Below are 23,600 nucleotides of genomic sequence, written 5' to 3'. Positions count from 1 at the left end.
TCTGGTAAAACAAGCTGCTTTACACTCCTTCTAGACTAAGACTGGAGTCTGCTCTCCACAGCTACCACTTAGAGAGCTTTCTAATGTTTAAGACCTCTTAAATCACCCTAAGGGTTGTCTGGACTGGTGCAAGGTGCCCACTTACATTAGAGGACATCATATACCAGGTCAGCCTCTCACAGGATGCCCAAGATTATTCATTGCGACACTAATAAGGAGGAGATAATAGAACTGTAGTGATGCTTTAAAACTATAGAGTGTCCCACTAAGAAAAAATTGGATCAGTTGACTAACTTTGAAGTGTGTCACCTGGACTACCACTTAGTGGTCTGTCCAGAATTATTTGTAGGGTTTTTGTTATATATTCACGTTGTTCTTGTTCATGTACAGAATGTTGTGATATATGTCATTTTCTGTTTTTCATTGATTAGGTGCTATTGTCCATGTAGGATATAACTTTGTCTGATATATTCATTGTCAATAATAAGTGTGATGAGGGTAAATTAAATGTACTCTACCCAGTAACTGTTTGTGTATCTATTCCTTTATACCATCTGTCTTGTTTATAATCAAGATTACAATATATCAAAGAGGGGAGGAAGAGTGCTGATCCATTCAGTCTCCTTAGGATTAGTCACAAAATCAAGAGGGGGGAAAGGATCACTGGTCCTGCATAACCAGGGTATTTAGGTTGGTGTGGGGTGTCTCCCAAGTAAAAGACCCTCATACACGTGTGATTTGGATTCTCGTAGCGGTATATGTTGTCTCCTCGCTCTCATTAACACGTGTGTGCATAATCATTGGGTCAGTATTTTATGCACCCTCCGCCAGGAGGTATTTACCCTTGGTTAAAACAGTAGTGATCGTGAATGGTGAGTGATAGGTGCTCAAAAAGGGTTCCTTTAAAATACACGAACAAGCAGACTGAAACTTTAATTGGTCTGGGTTCGAGTAAGCTAATTGAAAAAGTTACTGGTGTGCGGCTATAGAATGATTAGGAATTCAAGCGCACTAATATTGTGAGGTTAAAAAATGGTCGACATGTTTCAGCCCTGTTCGCCTATGTAGGTCAGTGGGCTTTCTTCAGGACCAGTGCGGGGTAGTGAATAAAGTGAAAAAGAATAGGTTTTGACCTGTTTCTTCAGTTGGTGGGAGGTCGCATTGTCTCAACCCGGATATGCATATCCGGGTTGAGACAGGCAGAGACAGCACAAGCTGCGCTGTAGGAGAAGAGTCCCAGTGAGGCATTCCCTTCATTGCCGCCAACCCGACGAAGTGCCACCAGTCACTTTAAGAGGTACAATGCGACCTCCCACCTATCACTCACCATTCACGATCACTACTGTTTTAACCAAGGGTAAATATCTCCTGGCGGAGGGTGCATAAAATACTGACCCAATGATTATGCACACACGTGTTAATGAGAGCGGGGGGACAACATATACCGCTACGAGAATCCAAATCACACGTGCATGAGGGTCTTTTACTTGGGAGACACCCCACACCAACCTGCATACCCTGGTTATGCAGGACAAGTGATCCTTTCCCCCTCTTGATTTTTTGTATAATCAAGATTATTCATTAGTCAACCCCTATTTGATGGCAATAATTAATTGATTTAGCAGCTACCGCTGGGCTGTTCTCCGTCTATCTAACACATTCTAGTCACATTCGCCATCAGGACACCAAGATTGGACTGCAGTCTGCTTCATTATTGCCTTTTTGAAGCCCTAGTTTGGAGGTTGGAAGGCTGCTTGTTTAAATTTATCTTTTTGTTCTGTAAAATAAATAAATATAAGATGGACGTCCCAGATGAAGCCCTGGCTAAGTTGAATTTAAGTGTGGAAAAGAGCAGCACCTGGCACTCATCGCCCTGGTATTTATTACCTCATTTTGCCAATGCTTGTTGTCGGGCACTTCTAGCAGAAGCAACTAAGGCGAGCTCTGCAGGAACACAGAGTGCATGCCCAGGGGCACATGTGGCACAGCAGCTGGCAAACATCTGCGCGTATTTGTTTGCACAATTTATAAACAAATGGACTTTGCATATCTTTGAAGACAGAATATCGCCATCTTATGAGAAATCAGTTTTGTAATGGAATTTTCACCTTATTCGATGAATAAATCACATGATGTAAACATAGCTTCAAGTTTCTAGCCTGCACTTTTGACCCAAATGTATTGGTGCCAGACCATGTGTACCACCCACACACATCCACTGTGTCCTTTAGCAACCAGAAACATTAAAACCAGTTTACACTGAGTGTTTTCAAAAACAGAAACTTTAGCAACAAGCACTGACAGATTCAACACAAGATGAGCAATACAGAGCCATGGGGGAGGGAGGAGAAGCTGTAGTAGCCTTATGCAAAGGGCAGCCAACTTTGGAGATGGGGAACTAGAATTGAGTGCCGGTGTCAGCTCGACGTTCTGTGGAATAGGGCATAAAGTTCATAACCATTGCCGAGTTCATGCTATATATATAGAAAAGTAAAACAGAAGAGAGCAATAGTGGTATGGGTCACAGGGTGAGATTGTAACTTGGGTGGGGTAGAAGAAGCCCATAAGTTAGACAGGAGAATAAAACATGCACTCTCCTCCGGAAAAAGGAAAGAAGAACAAGATTGTCACATAAATCCTCTCACTTTGAAGTCAGAGAAAGAAAGGTAACAAGCGTCCTCGGAAGACAGTGTCTGACAATCGACCTTGGTCATAAATGCCCAGAAAACCTTAGGAAATAAAAGATTTAAAGATATGTGTACAGAAAACGAATTAACACAGGTTTAGGCAATGGGAGGGACAAACTGAAACTGGACAGTCTAAAGCAAATAAAGCCAGCAAATGGAAAGCAATAAAAGGTGAGTTACAAGGCCAAAAGCAAGCATTACTAGGTCAACTTTCTGAATGTATTCCTAGATCAACTTTCTGAAAGTCCCCAAGATATCTTAAGCAAAACAGACAGCTGTGCTGTCAGGTAGGCTGCGACCTAAAAGGACCCAAACATATACCCTCTGTCAACTCTTTGGCTAGCTTAATACACACCACTGCTGGGTATATTCTGCACACTTCAAACTCTTTACCCAATACCCCTCTCTTGCACTTTGGTAGCACAACTGAAACACCTTTTGTTCTTAAAACTCAATCGAAAGCATTGGCTCTTCTTTGAGTGCATACACCCTTAGCCAATGGGACAAAACTTTAAACTTAACCGGCATATGCACCTTTTCCCACACAGATTGATGTTGCCTGCTGTTAAACTGCTGGCCACGAGCTGGAAATGGCAATTGTCCAAGGCACTGCAAGACTGGATATTTTCCTCTTCAACTAGTACAATCCCTGGTGCAACTACCTCTGTTATAGGACCAACAAGTGTCGTTCTGCGGCAACTGTCCCCTCCCAAATCCTCCCTTTCCAAACTGGGCGAAACAAATATGAAAGGGAGTATGGGCGAGATGTATGAAAAAAACGTTTTGCGATTCCCTAATTGCGAATCCTTATGATTCGCAATTAGGAAATCGCAAAACAGCATGTATGAAAGTGTATTAAACACTTTCTGCGATTACCAGTGGGTCGCAAATGACATACCTCATGAATATTAATGAGGTAGTCTTATTATCAAATAAGGGAGAGAGAAGCTGAGATTCATTCGGCTTCCAACCGATAGGTAGGTAATCAAAGGAGACTGAATCACTTGTCCTACATATAACCAGGGTCTAGAGTTCTTGCAGTCTTTAAAAACCCTCATTCACATAAAAGCCGTGGGTGCGGTATATCTTGATTATCCGCAGAGATTGCTACATGGAAAGCATCATAATCAGGTTTTTTATTATGCTTTCCTCCACCAGGAGGAAGACCAACTGGTATTCACAGTGGTGTCATCGGGCGGCCGCCACGGAGGAACCTGTGAAGTTAGCTAAAGGGAAACGTGTAGAAAGCACTTAATTATTACGACAATTATTATACTGAATAAAAAAAATCATCGATAAGAGATTGTTCCACGCTTTGAGGACATCTACCCGTACGCTTACCCGTCACTAGTTACATGAGATGACTTCTCCAAATCGATAAATTAAAGATAATAACATTGTGTGTAACAACGTTAAAATTACTGGAGTAAAGAGTTACTTCCAACTGGGGATCCGGATAGACTCCAGTTGTGGAACCCAAGATGACATTTTCTAAATTTGTATCTTGAACAAATATTGCCTTATATTTTTTGTCCCCTGGTAACTGAAAGTTTGGTGTGGGTATCTGGAAAGGTCCTGAGGAAGGTGGTCCTAACATCTCAACTCCACCGAAACGCGCGTCGACCCTGTGTTGATCCTCGTGCTTTGTACTGTGGTTCTATTTGTGGCAGGGGTTATTTTTGTCATACATTATACTCAACTGTGTACAGATACTGGATGTATGTGGCTGGTGTGAAAGTGGATGAGTTTGAGTGACTGTAGTATGGTTGTATTTATCAAATTCAAACCAGGGATATTGTGGGGTTTCTTTTTTGATTTTTTGTTATGCTCTTTTATGTAATTTTTGATCTGAATAATCACTGATCAATAGGAATGTATTTATAATCATGCAAAATTGAGATGAACTATGTACAACATGCTCTTATAAAGAATACAAAGAAAATAAAAAAGAGAAGAAAGTTTTGATAAAATAAAAATAACAATGAGATGATCATATGTGTCACTGTTGTGTTTAGATGTTTGTTTAAATTTATATGAACAATGTTCGAATGAAAATAAGTAACTGGCTATGAGGGAAATATTTAGTATTGTGTAGACTTGGCTGATTCCCACCAGCAGTGGCTCCTCCACTAAGGCGGAAGAGCGTCGCCTCACTGCTCTCTGAGTAGTTCAAAAAGGAAAAATAAAATGATACTAAGGCAATGTTATTATAATTTTATTTTTTTGTAGTGTCACAGTCCATTTACGTTTAAGTGCGGGACGGGTGGTGGGGGCAGAGCATGGGGAGGAGTGGTTGTCACTCTCTAAGAATGCTTGACAGTTTGGCCGGCCAAACAGTCATGCGCATTTAGCATTTCTCCACCCGGTTGAATTGCACAGCCGGGTGGAGAACATGCACAGGCTCCCACTCCCTGTCTGAGCTCTGAACCAGGCCGCTCAGACCAATCACGATGCTGCTGTAATGCTGGTGACAAGTGCTACGCAAACAAATGATGGACGGAATGCTGAATAAATCATACATTCACCCTCAATCAACAGACCTGGGTTAAATCCATTGTTCTTTTGCTCACAATGCCACCCCAGTTTAGACCCAGCCATATGCAAATCAGTCTTGACCCTGTGTCTCATGGGAACAGTCCAGACAGAACACCGGTCCTAGGATGCTTGTTTCCGGTCCAGGGAGGACCTGGCTTGGCAGTTCGGGCTGGACTGTTCCCATGAGGCACAGGGTCAAGACTGATTTGCATATGGCCAGGTCTAAACTGGGGTGGCATGGTGAGCAAAAGAATGATGGATTTAACCCAGATCTCTTGACTGGGGTGAATGTTTTGATTTGGTCTGCATTCCGTACATCAATTGTGTGTCTTTTGCTTTCTTGCCTTAAGTGCGCCAGGTATGACCAGATGTGGGTCCCGGGCTCACTGTGCCACTGGAATCAAGCTATCCAGGCTGAAGAGGGGTGAACACCGAAACCGGTCCTAGGATGCTTGTTTCCAGTCTAGGGAGGATCAGACTTGGCAGTTCGGGATGGCCTGTTCTCATGAGGCACAGGGTCAAGACTGATTTGCATATGGCCAGGTCTAAACTGGGGTGGCATGGTGAGCAAAGGAATGATGGATTTAACCCAGCTCTCTTGACTGGGGGTGAATGTTTTGATTTGGGCTGCATTCTGTCCATCAATTGTGTGTCTTTTCCTGTAATGCTGGTGACATCAGCGTCGTGATTTGCTTGGTAGTCTGGGAGCCTGTGTGCTTCCATGCTGCCAAGAGTCGAAAGAGAAGAGGATGGAGGAGAGTTGGCGGCTATATTTGTTTTTTTATTCCTTCCCCACCTAGCCCCGGCACACCACACCCATTCGATAGCAGCCGCCACTGATTCCCACTCTTCCTCAGAACCTTGATTTGCTTGGATTTCCCTATGTCGCATTTTAAAAACATTAATAAATTCCCTTCTTCATATCTTATCCTTGGTGGGCTGTACCAGATGCACCCCTAGAGGCATTGTAATGCCTATATAAGGTTATCTCTTTTTCTTAATGCCTTTCTCACCATTTCCTTCTTATCCTGAACCTTGCTTTGCAGCCCCTTCTTTAATTTCGTCACCCACTCCCCTGGCTTAATTTTCACCACAGGCTTACCTTGACCTCCTCCGCTACACCAAACCTAACCTTCCAGTCCCCTGGGTATGATGACGACAAATGGCCTGTCGCACCGGTCCCACATGCAAAAATTCCCACCTCAACAGCATTAGCTGACCGATGTATCCCTTTGCTGTGGGATGCATCACTCACCCGAGATGGTCTGGGGGTAGATCAGTACAGTCCAACATCCAGACACCTTTTGTTCCCAGTGAAAGACAGATATATTTCTGTTTATGAGAAAAGATAGCGAAGTTATCCAGATTTGCCCAGAAAGTAGGTGCGAGACTGATCATGGAACAGACCCTGGTTCACGCTCAGGGATCTATACATATTAGGATTCACTTGAAAATCTTCACTACACAGGATGTCCCTAGTAAGATGCCCCTGATCATAAAACTTAAGCCTAGGGTGATGCTGAAATGCAATGAAAGGTGGCAACATTAAAAACCAGGACACCAGTATCTTTCAGCATGAACAGCAGAGGATTCACCATTCATTATTGAGGACATTCGCAATTCTGCTTTTAACAACACCATTTCCTGGTACTTGGTGACATTAATTGCTGGCAAGGCAAAACAGCAGTAACAATGCCTAAATTTGAGAAATATTTAGAAGTTTTTAACCTTTCTTTAGTCAACAAGGTGCCCACTCACCAATCTTGGTTGACGCTCTAGGCTATGCATTTTGTTTGTCTGTCCAGACCAACATGGAGACCCTTTTTCAGTGAAAATTCCGCATTTTCGATAACAGAGATGATCAAAACCTTCAAAAAGCGTATGGTATGATGAAAAAGAGGCCATTCAGATAGCCTCTTCGTACCAGTCTTGACTGATGTGTCTAAAAAACAATTATCTCTAATTTCCGATGGGATGGACGTATCAGTCACATGTGGTGAAGCTACCAGTCAACAGAGCCTGAGGCTCCCAAACCTCACTCGTTTAGTTATTGGAGCTGCATTCAACTAATTTATTGTACTTGAACATTTCATCGTTTGCGGACCATGACATGTCCCTGTGATTCGATATTCTTCACAGCGTAAAGTCGCTTGTTAAGAAAATGATTTTCTGTAATTTTTAAACCTGTGAAAAGCATACAAAGTTCTTTCAGGAAACATCACAATACATGTTACTAGATACAACCAACTTCTTTTATGATATTCTCTGTTGGACAAACTCATGTCTTAATACATATTATATGTGAATGTGTAGTGCCGGGGTATACTTTCTGTAAATACTTCAACACAAGGGCTTTGTCCGCTATGTAATCACACCCTAGGTAGTAGGGTGTGGTTTTACCCTGAGTGGCACCATTACACAGATAATCAATGTTTACTTAGCTTACTAACACTAGACATCCACTAAATTGTTCGCTTTACGAGGTGTGACATCTTGTTCCACTACTACCCTGTGTTGCTGCAAGTTTTAATCTATATCTCCAGTGCATTTTGGTCCCCACCCTACAGGCGAGTTAGGAAAAATAAGTGAAAGTCCTGACCACTCAGAAGTGTGCGGGGCAGAATGACATTGGAGACTTGACTATGCCCCCACATCTAAGTCACAACACTCTATGACTTTAACGAAGCACAAACAACACATACTATTAGCCAATCAGAACTATTATTTCATGTGCATCCCCCAAATCTCAAACTTACCCAAAGGGATGTGTAGGGTAACTGAGGATTTAATCAACCCCTAACTAGCCAGAACCAGATCATGCTCTTGCATACTCTCTATGTCACATATTACAGAGGATTTTGCTTTCAACAGCTCTTGTCTACATTCCTTACTCCACCTAAGGTAGATAAGCTATTCACCTTTGATGAATGTTTAGTCCCTGATATACCTGAAGGGATGGCTACCTCCAGACTATCTGGCTTACGTGTAAATCTATGCCCTGCGAGGATTATACAACAACTTGCACCTCTCAGTGCTTCACAGCTGGTGTCCTTGTTTAATCAGCCTTTCATTACAGGCATGCGACCCAACCTGTAGAATGTGACATGTTTAAATCTCTGCTCAAAAAACTCTCACTCATCCAGGATGATCATAACAATTTTTGACCACAGCACCTGCTACTGTTTCTTGCTAACATTTGAGAGAAATTTAATTTTTTTCAGCTACAGACATTTGTAGTGTTAGAAAGGCGAACCCGGGGGAGGCAGAAGGTGTCTGACTGACCACCCCTAGGTCTACCCCTCCTTCAGAGAAGGGACCGAGCGATGTCGAGGGGCCTCCGACGTGAGGGCCCTCTCCTAGAATCGTACAGCAGAGTAACCACACCCCTACAAATGTACACCACACGTAGGTAGAGTTTTCAATCTTTATCTGGCAATAAGTATCGTTTCAATATATACAGCAGATCTCGAGATCTGGAAAGTCTCGTGACAAAGGGCAAGGTAGCGGGACAGTCTTATAGATGGTCGGTTGCAAGGAGACTCTACGCACAGCTCTCAATCTTCGAGCTGGGGAGTTCCGGAAGGTTGGGCCGCGGCAGCGCCAGCAGACTCCAAGATGGTTCAGCGAGTGTGGACCGCGGCAGCGCCAGCAGGTTCCAAGATGGTTCAGCGAGTGTGGACCGCGGCAGCGCCAGCAGGTTCCAAGATGGTTCAGCGAGTGTGGACCGCGGCAGCGCCAGCAGGTTCCAAGATGGTTCAGCGAGTGTGGACCGCGCCAGCGCCAGCAGGTTCCAAGAGGGTTCAGCGAATGTGGACCGCGGCAGCGCCAGCAGGCTCCAAGATGGTTACAGCGAAGATGGACCGCGGCAGCGCCAGCTGGTTCCAAGATGGTTCAGCGAGTGGGGACCGCGGCAGCGCCAGCAGGTTCCAGGTAGAACAGCAAGGTGAGTTCGTCTCAGGGTCAGCCGCGACAGCGTCAGCAGGGCTTCTCGACTCCGGGATACAACTCCCGTCCTACTCCGGGGCTGGCCCAGATATAGGTCTGGAGTCCTTTGATGTCCGGACCCTCTCGCCTGGGGGTCAGAGGGGCCGGGATGATGGTGTCCAGACACCCAGCAGGGGGTGGAGCCATCGCTCAGGGAGGCCGGGGGCCGATCGAAACCAGGCATCCGGGGACGGTTGGAGAGCCATCGAAACTCCCCTCTCCTTGTCTCTGGTTGAGTGGCCACTCTACCACCCGGAGGGCTCTTGGTGCCTCGATGGCGGGCTCGCTGGGGCCGTGGCCGCGGCTGGGCCGGGACCACGTGCCTGTGACGTGATGGGCCCAAGATGGTGTCGGGCTTGGAAGGAGGGTCCGGGGTGGGCACCGGACCGGTAATGCTGGGGCGGCCCAAGTGTGCCGTGTCAGTGGTTGTGGGCCGCCGGGTGGCGGATCTGGTGGTTTGTAGGTCGTGCAGAGGTGTGCCCGAGGCCGACCCGGGCTGGATGGAGGGCCGATGTCGTCCGGGGCCCGCCATGCGGGAGGGGTAGGACCACGCCACGAGGCCGGGTCCAACATGTAGAATGTGTGACTTCACTCCCTCTACGCTGGCTTTAGACCAGGCCATAGCACTGAGTTGGCGTGGGTGTCTGTATTGGATGATCTGCGATGGCTCTATAGAACTAAGATCAATCACTTCTTGAGAGAGTAGTCGATGATGGCTTAGATGATTGGGCTATTTATTATGTGTATTACACCTGACTTGACCAACCTCCACCAGACCATCTGTCTTCCCTAATTCAGATCTGAAGCAAGAGCAATCAAGTGTGGTGTCCTTCGGGGTTTAATGTTATCCTCACTCTTGCTTAACATCTATATAATGCATTTGGTTTATTTTCTTCAGAGTATGGATGTCCAAATCTACAAGTATGCTGATGACACTCAAGTTGATATTCACATTAACCTCCATTCAGTTCACCTGCTGTGTCTGCTATGGTTCGCACCTCTCTCACTACAGTATCTACTGTTGTACATCTTCGGATGGTTGTAAATTTCTTAAAACTTACTCTAGCCAAATCAGAGCCTGACATTTCAAGTAATTCCTTGAACAACTGGATTCGTGGTTGCTAGTCCTAGATCTTGGATCTGGGCCCAGTGCCCCCCAAAACTGTTTCAGCCTAGGTGTCTGCATAGATATTGACCTCTACATAGTGCCACAGGTTTCCAAAGTGGCAAGGGCCTCTTTTTTGGCAGTTTAAACTCTTCAAAAACAATTTTGCACCTACATTGGAGGTCTTTTTACAAAGATAACGTTATTCAAGTCTAAGGTAACTGTCCTTTTTATCACTCATACTTCTGTCCTTGACCTCCAAATTCCGGGCGAACAGACCTCTGCACTCATTGCGCTTGGCTGGACAATATTTGTTAGACATGATTAAGGTCAAGAGTTTTTCCTTCAGTGACAGTGATTTCTCTAGAGCAACCATGAAAAAGTAGAACAAACTGCCTCTGTATCTTGTTTTTTGATCTGTTATGCTTTGTTCTACAATGTCTGGAAACTTAAGTGAGCATGCACTATACAAGTATTACATAATATAATACATGGAAGTCTGTAAGTTCTGTATAAATGTCAGTCTCTAATTGTTTTTAAATCAGAACTTGCGATGCACCCAAACGCCGATTATAAAGAAAAGTTGTGAGAACTCAACTATTATAAGTTATTACAATCGACCCAGCAGCAGAGGGGAAAGGTAGTTCAGGTCACAGGGCATAATTGAAGCAGCTGTTTAGCAACCAAAATGTTGCTTTTCTTTCTTCTGCTCTGCTTTAATAGCTTAAAATGACCAATGGCGACTCCTCCGCCAGGGCGGTGGAGTGTTGCTTCACTACTCACAGACCTGTGCAAAAGAAAAAAGAAAATGATAATAACTGAAGTTATTATCATTTTATTTTTAGTATTGTCAGGTTAGGGCAGGCGTGGCTTGGTTCGCCTGACCTTGGGAGGAGGAGTGGTTGCTGCTCTCTAAAGTGCAAGCTAGCCTGGCTGATGAGGGCTGTTAGCCTGAAACTGGTCCCAGGATGCTTGTTTCCGGTCCAGGGAAGACATGGCTTGGCAGTTCGGGCTGAACTGTTCCCATAAGGCACAGGGTCAAGACTGATTTGCATATAGTTGTGTCTGAACTGGGGTGGTGAAGTGAGCTAAAGAACGTTGATGGATTCAACCCAGATCTGTGTCTGGGTGTGAGTGTCTGAAAAGTTTCAGCGCTCCGTCCATCATCTCCTTGTGTTTGCTTTGCACTCTAAAGTGCACATGATGCTTTGGCAGGCCGTCTTGGCTCGGCCAAACTGTCATGCGCACTCTGCATGTTCTCCTTGCAGGCTGCTTTACAGCCTGGGTGGAGACATGCCCAGGCTCCCTGTCCCCGTCTGGGTGCCAAACCACGGCACTCAGACCAACCACAACACTGCATTGCAGCATTGTGATTGGCTCAGGGAAGCCTAGGTGCTTACCACTCACAAAGCTGTATTGCAGAGTTGTGACTGGCTCAGGGAAGCCTGGGTGATTCCTGGAAGACGTGCAGAGGATAAGCGACGTGGGAGGGATGGAGGGGTGATGCGTCGATCAGGTAGGTGAATGTATTTGCCGAGCCCCTCCCCCCAGCCCCGCCACACCCCTACTATAGCGGCTGCCATTGAAAATGACAAGCAGGGAGAATATGTTTATATTTTGGACTCTTTGAATAGAGAAAAGCTAGAATCTTCCTGCATGTTTCTACACATTCCGAGCTACTGCAGCTTTTTCTTTTTTAAACCGACTTTTGAACTGCTTCTAATATTTGTTTGCAACACATATCTAACAGGTTTTTATGTGTTTAATTTTGCATTAGAGGATTTATTTTTATTCTTCATGCTTGCAAACATGTTTGATATTTCATAGAAAAGAGCTATGCACCAAGATTGTAAGTGGTTTGTGAGAAAGGTGATGGTATGACCATGTATTTATATTGGATAAAGTACTCCTTGGCGTACATCATCAGGATATTTTGCAATCATCTCGGATGGCCTTCAGCCTCGTTCCTCTATATTGTTATGGAACTCCTCATAGACTTGCAATATCCTTGTAATGTACGGGATGGGGTACTTTTTCCCTTATATAATATTACACAAGTAATACATAATATAATATAACAAAATGAAACCAGACGTCTCGTGAGGCCTCGGCTGTCCCTTGCATTGCAATATCCTTTTTCATCATCACACTGAGCCAGAGATTTCACGGAAGAGCTATCCAGAAGAAAACAACAAGCTTTCATATTGGGGGAGTTTAACCTGCATCAACAGCCTTGCTGATTTTACAGCATTATGTAGGTACCAACGTCTAGTACACAGCTCTACACATAAAGCTGTCAGTAGGTTGAATTAGATTTTTACAAATAATATCAAGTCTATAATTTAAAAATGTGGCCAATGATAGAAGAAAGAGGCTTATATAAAGCACAAAATTAAATATACACAATGCCTTTACTCCCAGACAATTGGCTCAAATGTAATGTCATGCTACATGTTTGGCTTAGCAGTCATCAGCTGAGAACTTCTTATTCGAATAATTTTTGCAGAAAATATGAGAAGCAATGGAATTTCAAGGTGCTGGAGATTTTCTAGCCGTTCCATAGCCGAATTAATAAGGAGAGGTGTTTGAATGATGGCTACCGGGTCTTGTAGAATCATAAGCCCCTCAATCATGTCATAACAAAATTCTAATTCATTTACTTTTAAACATGGACATGAAGGCAGTACGAGGATAATCAAAGGCAAGAAATATCCCCTATGATTAAGCTGCCAGACTGGCTGCTTCACCAGTTCTCTGAATTATTTGCCTTTTCCACTCCATATGTTATTAATAGTTCCATAACAGAGAGCACGGTAGAGGTGATGGGTTCTGAGCTTAATTAACAAGGATGGAAACTGAACTGATTTGGTGTTGTAAACAACTTAATTGAAAGTACTGATCAGTGAAGCATCAGAATGTTAATTTTCAATACACCAACAAGTTATGATCAAACAGATGATGTCAATAGACTAGCATGCTGTACAATGCACAAAGATGGCAACGGATATTATTGTGAAAATTCTGCTTGCCCATATCACTCAGATCACTCCTATGATCTGTCATTGTAACATTTCTTAAACCAAAGATAATTTGTTTTAAATGATCTAAAATATTACATTTGCAGATGGCTCCAAAATCCTAACTTAGACAGATGTTAATAAGTGTATGTCACATAATCTTTGTTCATGTTTGAAGGACATTCATTCATGGATGTTGAAAGCTTCCTTTAGCTGAAAGCAAGCCAAACCAAGATACCTTTGAAAGGTACTAAGAACAGGCAAAACAGAGTGCACCCCCCACCTGGATACTGCACCGTGGAAATGTAATCAACTCTTTTATCCAAATGACATTGTTAGGACTCTCGGATCCTGGTCACTATATGCAATCTATAAGATGTTGAGTGCAACAGAGGGTAAAACTTACTTTCATTAAAAATTACCTTAAAAAATAATTCAATAAAAAATAAAGAGATAGGCATATTGGTTCCATAGTAAAGTCTACATTGGAATTTGGGAATGGCCTATATTTTGGAAGGTCTAAGAACAAATTAATCATCTTCCAAAGAATCCAAAATATGGTTGTATACATGTCTGAAGGCTTCAAGAAAAAAAAACGACCTACCCAAGCCGGAAAAACCTGGCACTGGCTTCCAACTGAGGTGTGGATTAAATGCAAATGCCCATGCATTTTACAACTCCCTTCTCTATCTCAACATAAAACAAGATCCTAAAACCCCATCAGGGCGTTTGCGACAAAAATTCGGAAAACGGTATGTATGACTCAAATCGCATCGGCAAATAAGAAATCGCAAAAATTGTGATTTCTCACATTGCAAGGACAATTTTGCGATTCCTTAATTTGCGATGTCCTCCGTTTGCGAAATTCACAAACTGGATATCGCAAAATAGGAAATTGCAGTGCATTGTAACAAAAATTCACAAATTGCTAATTTGTGAAAATCGCAAATTAAGAAATCGCTATTACCACCAAGTGCATGCAGGTGGTAACCAGGTGGAAGGTTTAAAAAGCAGCACACAATGCAACTGAAACTTCCACAATGGCATCACTTTATGTGATAGCCAGGAGGCTGCGTATCCGTGCCCTTGCACAGAGGAGACTGAGACAGGAGCGCATATTCAAACTGCGCATCACGCTGTTCCAGCAGACTGAAGATGACATTCATGAGAAGTACAGGCTGCACCCACACACCATCTTGGACCTGATTGAGGAGCTCAAACCCTTTTTGGAACACCCAACCAGCAGGACACAACCAATTCCCACCCATGTGCAGGTCTTGTGCTCACTGCACCTTCTGGCCTCAGGGAGTTTTCAAGGAGTCATCGCAGAGGTTGGCGGTGTGTCACAGAGTGCTCTGTCATGCTTTTTCCATGCCTTTTTGGATGCAATGCTGAACAGGCTAGCACATCATATATACTTCCCCAGCACCCAACAGGCATTGCAGCAAACCAAACTTGACTTCTATCAAATTCCACGTTTCCCCCATGTCATTGGCTGCATTGATGGGGCCCATGTCGCCCTGACACCGCCAGCAGCAAAAGAATATGTGTTCAGGAACCGAAAATGCTACCATTCCGTGAATATACAGATTGTGTGCAATGCCAAGTACATCATCAATGACATTGTGGCAAAATACCCTGGCAGCACACATGACTCTTTCATCTTCCGACATAGTGGAATACACGGACGTCTGAGTGCTGGAGAGGGATACCTGCTAGGTAAATCAATAGCACACATACATCCATCCATCCACTACTCATTTGGGGGGGGGACATTGACTTACCTTTCCTTTCCATCCATGCAGGTGATAGTGCCTACGCAGTGCGAGACTTCATCCTAACACCGTATCTGAATCCAGCAAATGCAAGTGAGAGGAGGTATAACAGGGCACACAAATCAACGCGCAGCGTCATAGAACGCACCTTTGGCATCTTGAAGAGCCGTTCAGATGCTTACAAAAAAGTGGAGGGGCACTGCAGTACAGCCCTGAGACATGTTGTAAAATAGTGACAAGCTGCGCAATGCTCCACAACATGGCAATGAGGAAAGGCACCGCAATTGATGTAAGTGACACAGACACATCGGATGATGACTGCACACCTCCCCCTGGCAGGGCAGCAGCCGGAGTAGGGGCAGCTGCTGGACGTCAGAGACGGTCTGAGATCACACACAACTACTTTTAGATAAGAAATAAATATAATGATCAAAAAGGAATTTTGTAACATGTGATGTGTTTATTCACACTTCACACACAATAATGTTAGCAGTACCCAACACAAGTTTCAACACAGTAATAGTACTGATGACTAATGTCCATAAATCAGTTTAGGTTCACCGCTTTTAACAATAGTGTCATTGTCTACTTCACCTCCTCTGGTGACGGGCTTGGTGCAGGGCGGTGTTCTGCCGGAGTGCCCTCCGTTGTATGGCTAGCTGCAGCACCATGTCTGCCACTGCGGCGTTGTGCAAGTGGCAATGTAGGAGTGTTGCTGCTCCTACTGGAGGTCTCTTCACTCTCCCCAGAGACCATTAGGGTGCTGCCACCAGAGTTAGCAGTTTGCATCTGTTCCACTGCATTCGTTACTTGTTCCAGCCTTCTGGCAATGTCCTGGCAGCAGTGTGTCATTTGCACCTGCATAGTGATGCTGCAACGTGTTAGGTTGCTGGTGGTTGTGCAGAGGCGGTTCACTGCCTTAGTGTAATTGTGCATACGTGCATTGGCACATTGGGCAGCCCTGTTCCTGGCACTTTCATTGCGTTCTAGTGTAGCGCATAGGTTTAGAATGGCACCTGCCATTGTATTGAGTTTCCTAGAAAGAAATTTCCCTAGTCGGACTCTTGTCCAAGTTTCAGTATATAACAATTGTACTGCATTTAAAAGGCAGGGACTAATGCCATAATGATCCAGTTTCCTCCATAAAACGTGCCTGTCCACACAGTTGAAGCCAGCTTTAAAATAAACAAAACATAAATAAAGTGGCTATTTTTTTGTTTTATATTTTTCCATTAGAATTCCCAGTGTTAATATATTCATTGTTGTACCTTGGCCTTGTAAAAAAAAAAACGATTGGTTCGGTGGGATTAAATGCTTTTCATTGGCCCAGTCAATTAACTCCTTAAGCAAAACCGATGTAAAAAGTTTAGCTTCAATGTCTTGCAGCGTTATTAGTTTATAATTGGATGGGAGGGACCAGCCCCCACTTTTATAAATAGGAGAAATTATAGATCCCTTCCATGACTCAGGGACTGATCTTGATTGCGGAGCGTGATTAAATACTGGTGTTAAATATGACGACCAATAGGGTGCTTTCTCCTTATACAGCACCGCAGGAATCCAATTTGGGCCAGGGGCTCCATTGGACCACTGTTTCTTTATTAATATGCATACTTGGTTTTCTGTTATCACTATAGTATTAGTATTCTTTTCTCCTCCTATTCCATTTTGTAGCCCAGTTAGTAGAATTTGTAACCATGTTTGGAGTAGGATTCAGGTGCCTATCTATAAACGATACCGATTAAGATTCAGTTACTGTTGAAGAAGTAGATTTCCTATTAGCTCTATCAATTAGTAAACTAGAATCCAGAAGTCTCTTGTATTACTCCTTTTGTAAGCATATAAAGCTTTCGCCCATAACAATTGTTTTGTTTTTCTTGCATTTTATCCTTCCAGATCAATTTCCTTACTTCTGCATTTATCCTTTTAAGTTTTACTCTGTAAATTAAATTACCTGGGAACTGTTTTATCAATCTCAGGATTCTGTTACGTTCTTTTCTTAATAGCTGACTTTCAGACGATATTTTCACCATTGAACATGATGGTTTTTTCCTCCACTGAACTTTATTAGCATATTTTTTAGACTGACTGGTAATTAATTCGTTTATAAAGAGGGACCATTTTTCGGTAGCATTCGAGTAATCTCCTTCGAAATGTAACTCAACAATTGCCTGCGCACTATTTGTAATTGAATCTTTGATGCTATCCGACCAATAAAGTTTCTTGTAATTTACTGTCAATATTTCTCCCGGAAGTGTTGTATAGTTTTCAAATCTTAAACCATTTAAGTTTAACTCTATTATTTGTTGCTCGTGGTCCATTCTATCTGTTCTCTCTATCTGGTATGACAGAATTTTGTGAAATAAGTTAAACAGTGCTATGGTATTATCTATTCTGGACCTATGATCCCGTGCTTGAAACTTCCACGCAGGTGGCGAGTCTTGCAGAAATCGCCCATTTAGCACTCTTAAACCTATGGTATCTAATTCTTTTACAAAACTCTTACCCATTTTTTTCGTTCTTTCGTTCTCTCATGTCCATTGTTAATGAGAAACTGGGGATTGACCATAAGTAATTTTGCTGTTGTATTTCAATATCTCTGACGTAAAACCACAACATATTCATGTTAAAATCTCCAGTAATAATGATCTCAGATTGGATGTCATTGTACAGTTGCTGCAATATCATAATTATAAAACTGTTAGCCATAGTTCTTCGTGAACTAATATCAGGGTAAATATATATGTTAATTATTACAAGAGATTTAGTTGTATTTTGTTCCTTGTATCTTATTTTGACAATTAGATAATCCTTTTGACTTGGGACGTCCATTTCACTTTCCATTTTTAGATCAGTTGATATAAAAATAGCCAAACCCCCACAAGGTCTGTCATAGTTACTTGTTTTCTTAGCCAATGAATATTAGCCCTTATAACCTTCTAGCCTGAAAGGAACTGAGGCCCACGTCTCCTGTAAACAAATGATTTGAAAACAGGACAAGGTAGATAGTTGCTTTTTCTGGATCTTTGCTTGAACCCCATTTATATTCCAAGAACATATTCTAACCCTTTCATTCATGATTGTTGGCCCCCTTAAAGGAACTTCGGTTGGTGGGTGTCAATCCTGCCTGACATTATGAAGAGCTGCTGTTAGCCAACCTAATTTGACAGTATCAAATAATAAGTCTCCTTTTTTCTCCTCCAATGATCTTAAGAGCTGCCCATTGGTCATACCTATGTTTTTTTTGTTGAATATTGAGTATTTCTTATTATTATCGGTTCTTGTTTGGTTATGATTTTGTAGTTTTGATAAAACAAAAGGGCTAGGATAGGAAGGTTGGCGGGGAGTTATTTTTATTCCCCAATCCAGAAAGATATTATGTTCTTGCATAATAAGGCTAGCAGCAGTAGATATTGTCCAAGTTACTAATGTCGATTCTTGATTATTATTATTGATTGTGAGACATTCAATTGATTCTATGTCAGTACATTTAATTTTCTTCAGTGAAAGTACTGCATTACACAATTTTAATATATTTCCACGATTCAAGATATCATTATTACTCCTAGATTTATATTCCAGAGTAAAGATTACCTGCATAACTCCCTCTTTTTGATCAGGATTATTAATTTGTTGCAGGCTATTTCCGTCTTGAGCATGCTCAGTTAACTTCCCATTATGGTTACTAACAGTTTGAGACCAAGATTGTTGATTTTTATGTAACTGCTTCCTTTCAGTTCCCAGATCTTGTAGTAATTTAATATCCTTCCAGGTTTTTAGCAAATCTCTAATCGTTTCATCCACTCTAGCAATCTCTTTGCTCTTTTTGTTTCCAATTGTGATAGCTTATTTTCCACCTGTTCGTTACTTTCCTCCACTTGCAGCGTTTCTGAGGACTGGTTTTTTTCATTCAATATCTTTTTTGTACTATCAGTTTGCTTGTTTAAGCTTTTATTTTTCATAACGGTTTGTGCTTCCGATAGATCGTTATTAAATAGAGGGTAAAAGGGTTTTGTTGGTAACATTTGTTTACCTTCAACTTCACAATATAATATTTGGTCATGGTTGTTTCCAATATTCGGTCTCACTACATCCAAGGCATTTGTATTTTTTATATTTTAAGAAACTTTATTTCTCGCTTTCTGTTGTTTTTTTCTCTGTTTTTTGGATAGATGAACTTCCAGAACTGCATCTATCGTTGTTGATTGTGTCGAACATAGGTTGATCACTTCTTGATCATTTGTTTTATCAACTGTTTTTTCTTTAACAACAATTTTGTCTTTACATTTCATTGTATCTTTAGAGGGACAGTCAATCTTGCTGGGTTGAATTCCAACATTAGAAAAATTCCCTTTTACATCATCAATTATTGTTTTTAAAACATCGGGAATGGTAGCCAGTTTGTTAATTAGTTGGGCACAACTACACTCTGCATACGTAGATATTGGTTGGGATTGTGCCCTTATTATTAACTTGTTTAGTGTTATCTTCTGTTCTATTCCGGCTACCGAGGATGCCTTAGCGCTCAAGAGGTCTAGTTGCACCTCCATTTTGTTGGACTGATATGTTAAAGCTTCCAGAGTTAATTGCGAGGTCTTTTAATGGTCCTTGAAGTTCATGTCCCTCGTCATATGAATTAATGAATTCTGGCCTACTATTCTAAACATCTTTTTGATACGGAGTACTCCAAAGCTGCAGAGTTTCTTGGTTGCTGTTATAGTTTGAGATCTGTTATTTTGATTACATTTTGCCTGGTCCAGCTTTTGGCCAGAATTTGTTGTAGACAGATTAAGATCCGGTTTCAGTGGGGTATTGGCTTCCCTTATAATTTTAACCACACAGTTAGTTCTTTTGATGCTTCTTGCTCGGGTTGATTTGTTTGGACCAAATTAGCTTTTCTGATTTTTACTTGCACTTCTATTGGCATTGGCTGCCTAGTTGATAATAGTTGTTGTGTATCTCCCATCGTTTGACTCGTGCAATTTGGGTCCCCTTGTTGTAAATGACCAGTAAGTTAACATCTCTAAATCTGTTGTTTGACCCCATTGGTTGACTTGGACCTTAGTTGAGTTTGACGTTCGCTCAACTTCCCCGTCTTTCTCAGGCCGGCCTGGGTCACTTACTCCTTGCTTAGGAGATGACATATTTGTTCTGCTCAATGGTTTTATTTTTTTATTTTTTTTTAGGTTTGTACCGCGCTATGAATCGACTCCCGAAGAAGTATCTCTGCGCCTGTGACCTAGGGAGCGTTTTTCTGCGAGTCCAGAGGAAATGTTTTATGCTTGAAACAAGAAGGTCGTAAGTTGTTTCCTGAAACTCAAGTGTTCTGTACATTTCCTAAGTGCCAGAGGTAATCCATTCCACAAGGTCGGGCCGACTACGGATAGAGCCCTACCACCTTGCCTTACTTTTTTTACAGCTGGCACTGTTAAAAGCAGCTGGTTACTGGATCTGAGAGATCTCACCGGAGTGTACGGTACAAATTTGTCTGCCCAATGTGTTGGCCCTAATTCATTTAAGCTCTTGTGGATAAGGCAACAGATTTTAAATATCACCCTTTTCCGAATGTGGAGCCAATGTAATTTAGCCAGGAGTGGTTTAGATGGCGTTCTAGGAGGGGCATTTAGAACCAGCCTTGCTGCTGTGTTCTGCACAACCTGGATTTTAGCTTTGACTCCCTCGTTGGCTGACAGCAGGAGCCCATTACAATAGTCTAAACGACTAAGGATCAGGGCCTGCACCAAAGTTTTTCTGGTGACATCCGGTAGTAAGGGAAAAACTTTACGTAAAAGGCCGGTCACATGAAAACAAGTTCCCACCACTGAATTGGCATGTTGCTTCAAGGAGAGATCTCGATCTAGGCGCACCCCCAAGTTTTTCACAACCAGTTTGGGTTCAGGTACTGGTCCAAGATCCTGCGGCCACCAATCTGGGGTCCATAAGATCTTAGCTTCTCCAAACAGCAGGACCTCAGTCTTCCCCACATTGCATTGAAGGCAGTTTGATGACATCCATTTGGCTACTGCCTTCATGCCTTTGGAGAAAGAGACCTTCATTTCGTTCGTGAGATGCTTGAAAGGATATAGTAGCTGGGTATCATCCGCGTAAGATACGGGGATGAAACCAAACTCTCGCAGGATGCTTGCCAGGGGGGCCACGTAGATGTTAAAAAGAGTCGGGCTCAAACATGAGCCCTGTGGCACCCCCTTGGCAATCTCCATTTCAGCTGAACGAAACGTACCCATGCTGACCGTCTGGGTCCAGTTGGATAGAAAGCTTTTTAGCCATGCTAAAGCCATGTTCTTCAGCCTAATGTCAGCAGATCGTTCGAGTAAGATACTGTGAGAGACAGTATTGAACGCTGCTGACAAGATCTAGCAGCGCCAGAACAACGGAAAAGCCTCTATCTTCATATCTATGGAGATCATCTGTTACTGATAGTAATGCGGTCTCCGTGCCATGTTTAGGCCTGAAGCCAAACTGGGAATGATCCAAGCAGTTGGTCTGCTCCAGAAAATTAGATAAGTGCATATTTACATGTTTTTCAGCTAATTTTCTCATAAAAGGGAGTAGAGATATCGGTCTTAAATTAGACAGATCTGTCCATGGGATGGTAGAATTTTTCCTGATCGGTCTGATCGATGCTCTCTTCCATTCTCTAGGCACCTGACCATTTGTCAGTGAAAGATTCACAATTCTCTGGATGCCTGGGCCCAGTATATCCCCAACAATTGGCATTATTCTTGCTGGAATAATGTCCAATGGGCTTCCACTTTTAATTTGATTGATATAGCCATCTACCTCATCTAAAGATATTGGAGGGAATGTGCTAAGAAAGCTTGAGGGAGAGTTAGTTGGGATATGTGGCATTTCCACTCCTCCTGTGGCGGGTAAATTAGCATTAGTAATATTATTATAGATCCTGTCGATCTTGGTGGTAAAAAATTGTGCTACTTCGTGACATAATTGCTGTGACGTCAGTTCAGGGCTTTCACAGGCTGTTGGCTTAACAAAGGACTGTAGGACTTGGTACAGCACTCTAGGGGCATTTCCTGCACATGATAGGAGGGACGCAATGTGAGTCTTGCGTGCCAATCGAATGGCCTTATGGTACATGGAAAGCGCCGACCAGTAAAGATTCCTGTCATCTTCTTTGTGAGATGTTCTCCATACCTTTTCCAATTTCCTTGCTGCCCGTTTTGAAGAATGTAAATGCTCCGAAAACCACACTTCCTGCTTCTGAGCTGGGCGAGTTTTGAAGGTTTTCATTGGGGCAATTTTATCCACTGCTGTCTGCATAGCTTGGTCAAATTTGGCTAGGGCATTGTCCACTCCATCCTTGGAGCATACAGCTGGCTCAATGAACCCTTGCTGAAAGTTATCCAAGGTAATCTTGTGCCATGGTCTCCGTGTGATGGGTAGTGTCATTATTAGTTTTTGGGGTTTCTCTGGCCTAGAGGTATGAAACTCCATTATATAGTGATCTGTCCAGCTCACTTGTATGGGGGGAGAACAGTTAATAGCATGTGGTGTAGTCGAAAAGATAAGGTCCAGGGTATGCCCTGCCAAATGCGTTGGTCCGCTATTAATCTGTGTAAGACCCAATAGCGCCAAGTCAGACAGCAGGGATTGCGCCTCAACACATTCTGTAATTTCACTGTGGACACTAAAATCACCAAGGAGTAAAAAATTACTTCCGAGGTTAACATGGTTAGCCAGCACTTCCAGTGTGGTGGAGAAGTTGGCACATGAGCCCGGAGGGCGATAGACTAGTGCCCCTTTCCGACTCATAGTACGTGAAGTTTCAATCTTAAAAATTAATATTTCCAGCTCAGGAGTACTCCGTTCCTCTAGAATGGATAGTTGCATCTCATTTTTATACACAATAGCGATGCCTCCACCCGTTTTAACTGGGCGATCTAGTCTGACTATATGATAGTCCTGTGGGATCCCTAAGGTGATGGCTGGGACCGTGTGGGGCTTTAGCCATGTTTCGGTAAGAAAACATAGGTCTGGTTGTGTAGATGAGATAAGCTCCCAAACGTCTGGATGGTGTTTGGGCAATGATCTAATATTACACAATAAATTCCTGTAACCTAGTCTTGGTTCAGGCTCTGTCTTCCCTACAATAGAAAGACCATGTCCGTGATCTTTGTCTTCGACGTTAGCCTGAAATTGGCAAGTACGACAGGAAAACGGGCCTGCTGGGGGATATCCCACCTCCCCTGAACATCCCAACTGTGCGGGCGTCCACATGCTAAATAATTCTCGTGATGAGTAGCTTACCCAAAGGGTGGTGGGCGAATCATGAATACCGCTTATAAGGGGAATGGCCCCTGGTCCCGACCAGTCGCGGACGGGCGCAGACGGGCTACTCTTTGGCTCCTCTTAGGCGCCTTCTTAGGCACACCCCTGCGCGCGACCGCTGCGCGCTCAATAGGGGTGGAGGGCTTTATAGTCCTTACTGTTGTGTGAGCTAGAGCGCTAACCGCTCGTT

The 23,600-nt window shown here is 43.0% G+C and overlaps 1 protein-coding gene across 1 annotated transcript in view; it reads right to left on the bottom strand.

The window, feature by feature from the left end:
- DEF6 (DEF6 guanine nucleotide exchange factor) overlaps nt 1-23,600 on the bottom strand; it is a 419,734-nt gene that overhangs the window by 262,147 nt on the left and 133,987 nt on the right. The gene's annotated exons all lie outside the window — the stretch shown is intronic.

Source organism: Lissotriton helveticus, chromosome 5_1 (genome assembly GCF_964261635.1).
Source record: "Lissotriton helveticus chromosome 5_1, aLisHel1.1, whole genome shotgun sequence".
Lineage (NCBI taxonomy): Eukaryota > Metazoa > Chordata > Amphibia > Caudata > Salamandridae > Lissotriton > Lissotriton helveticus.
This window is presented reverse-complemented; position numbering and strand designations above follow the sequence as displayed.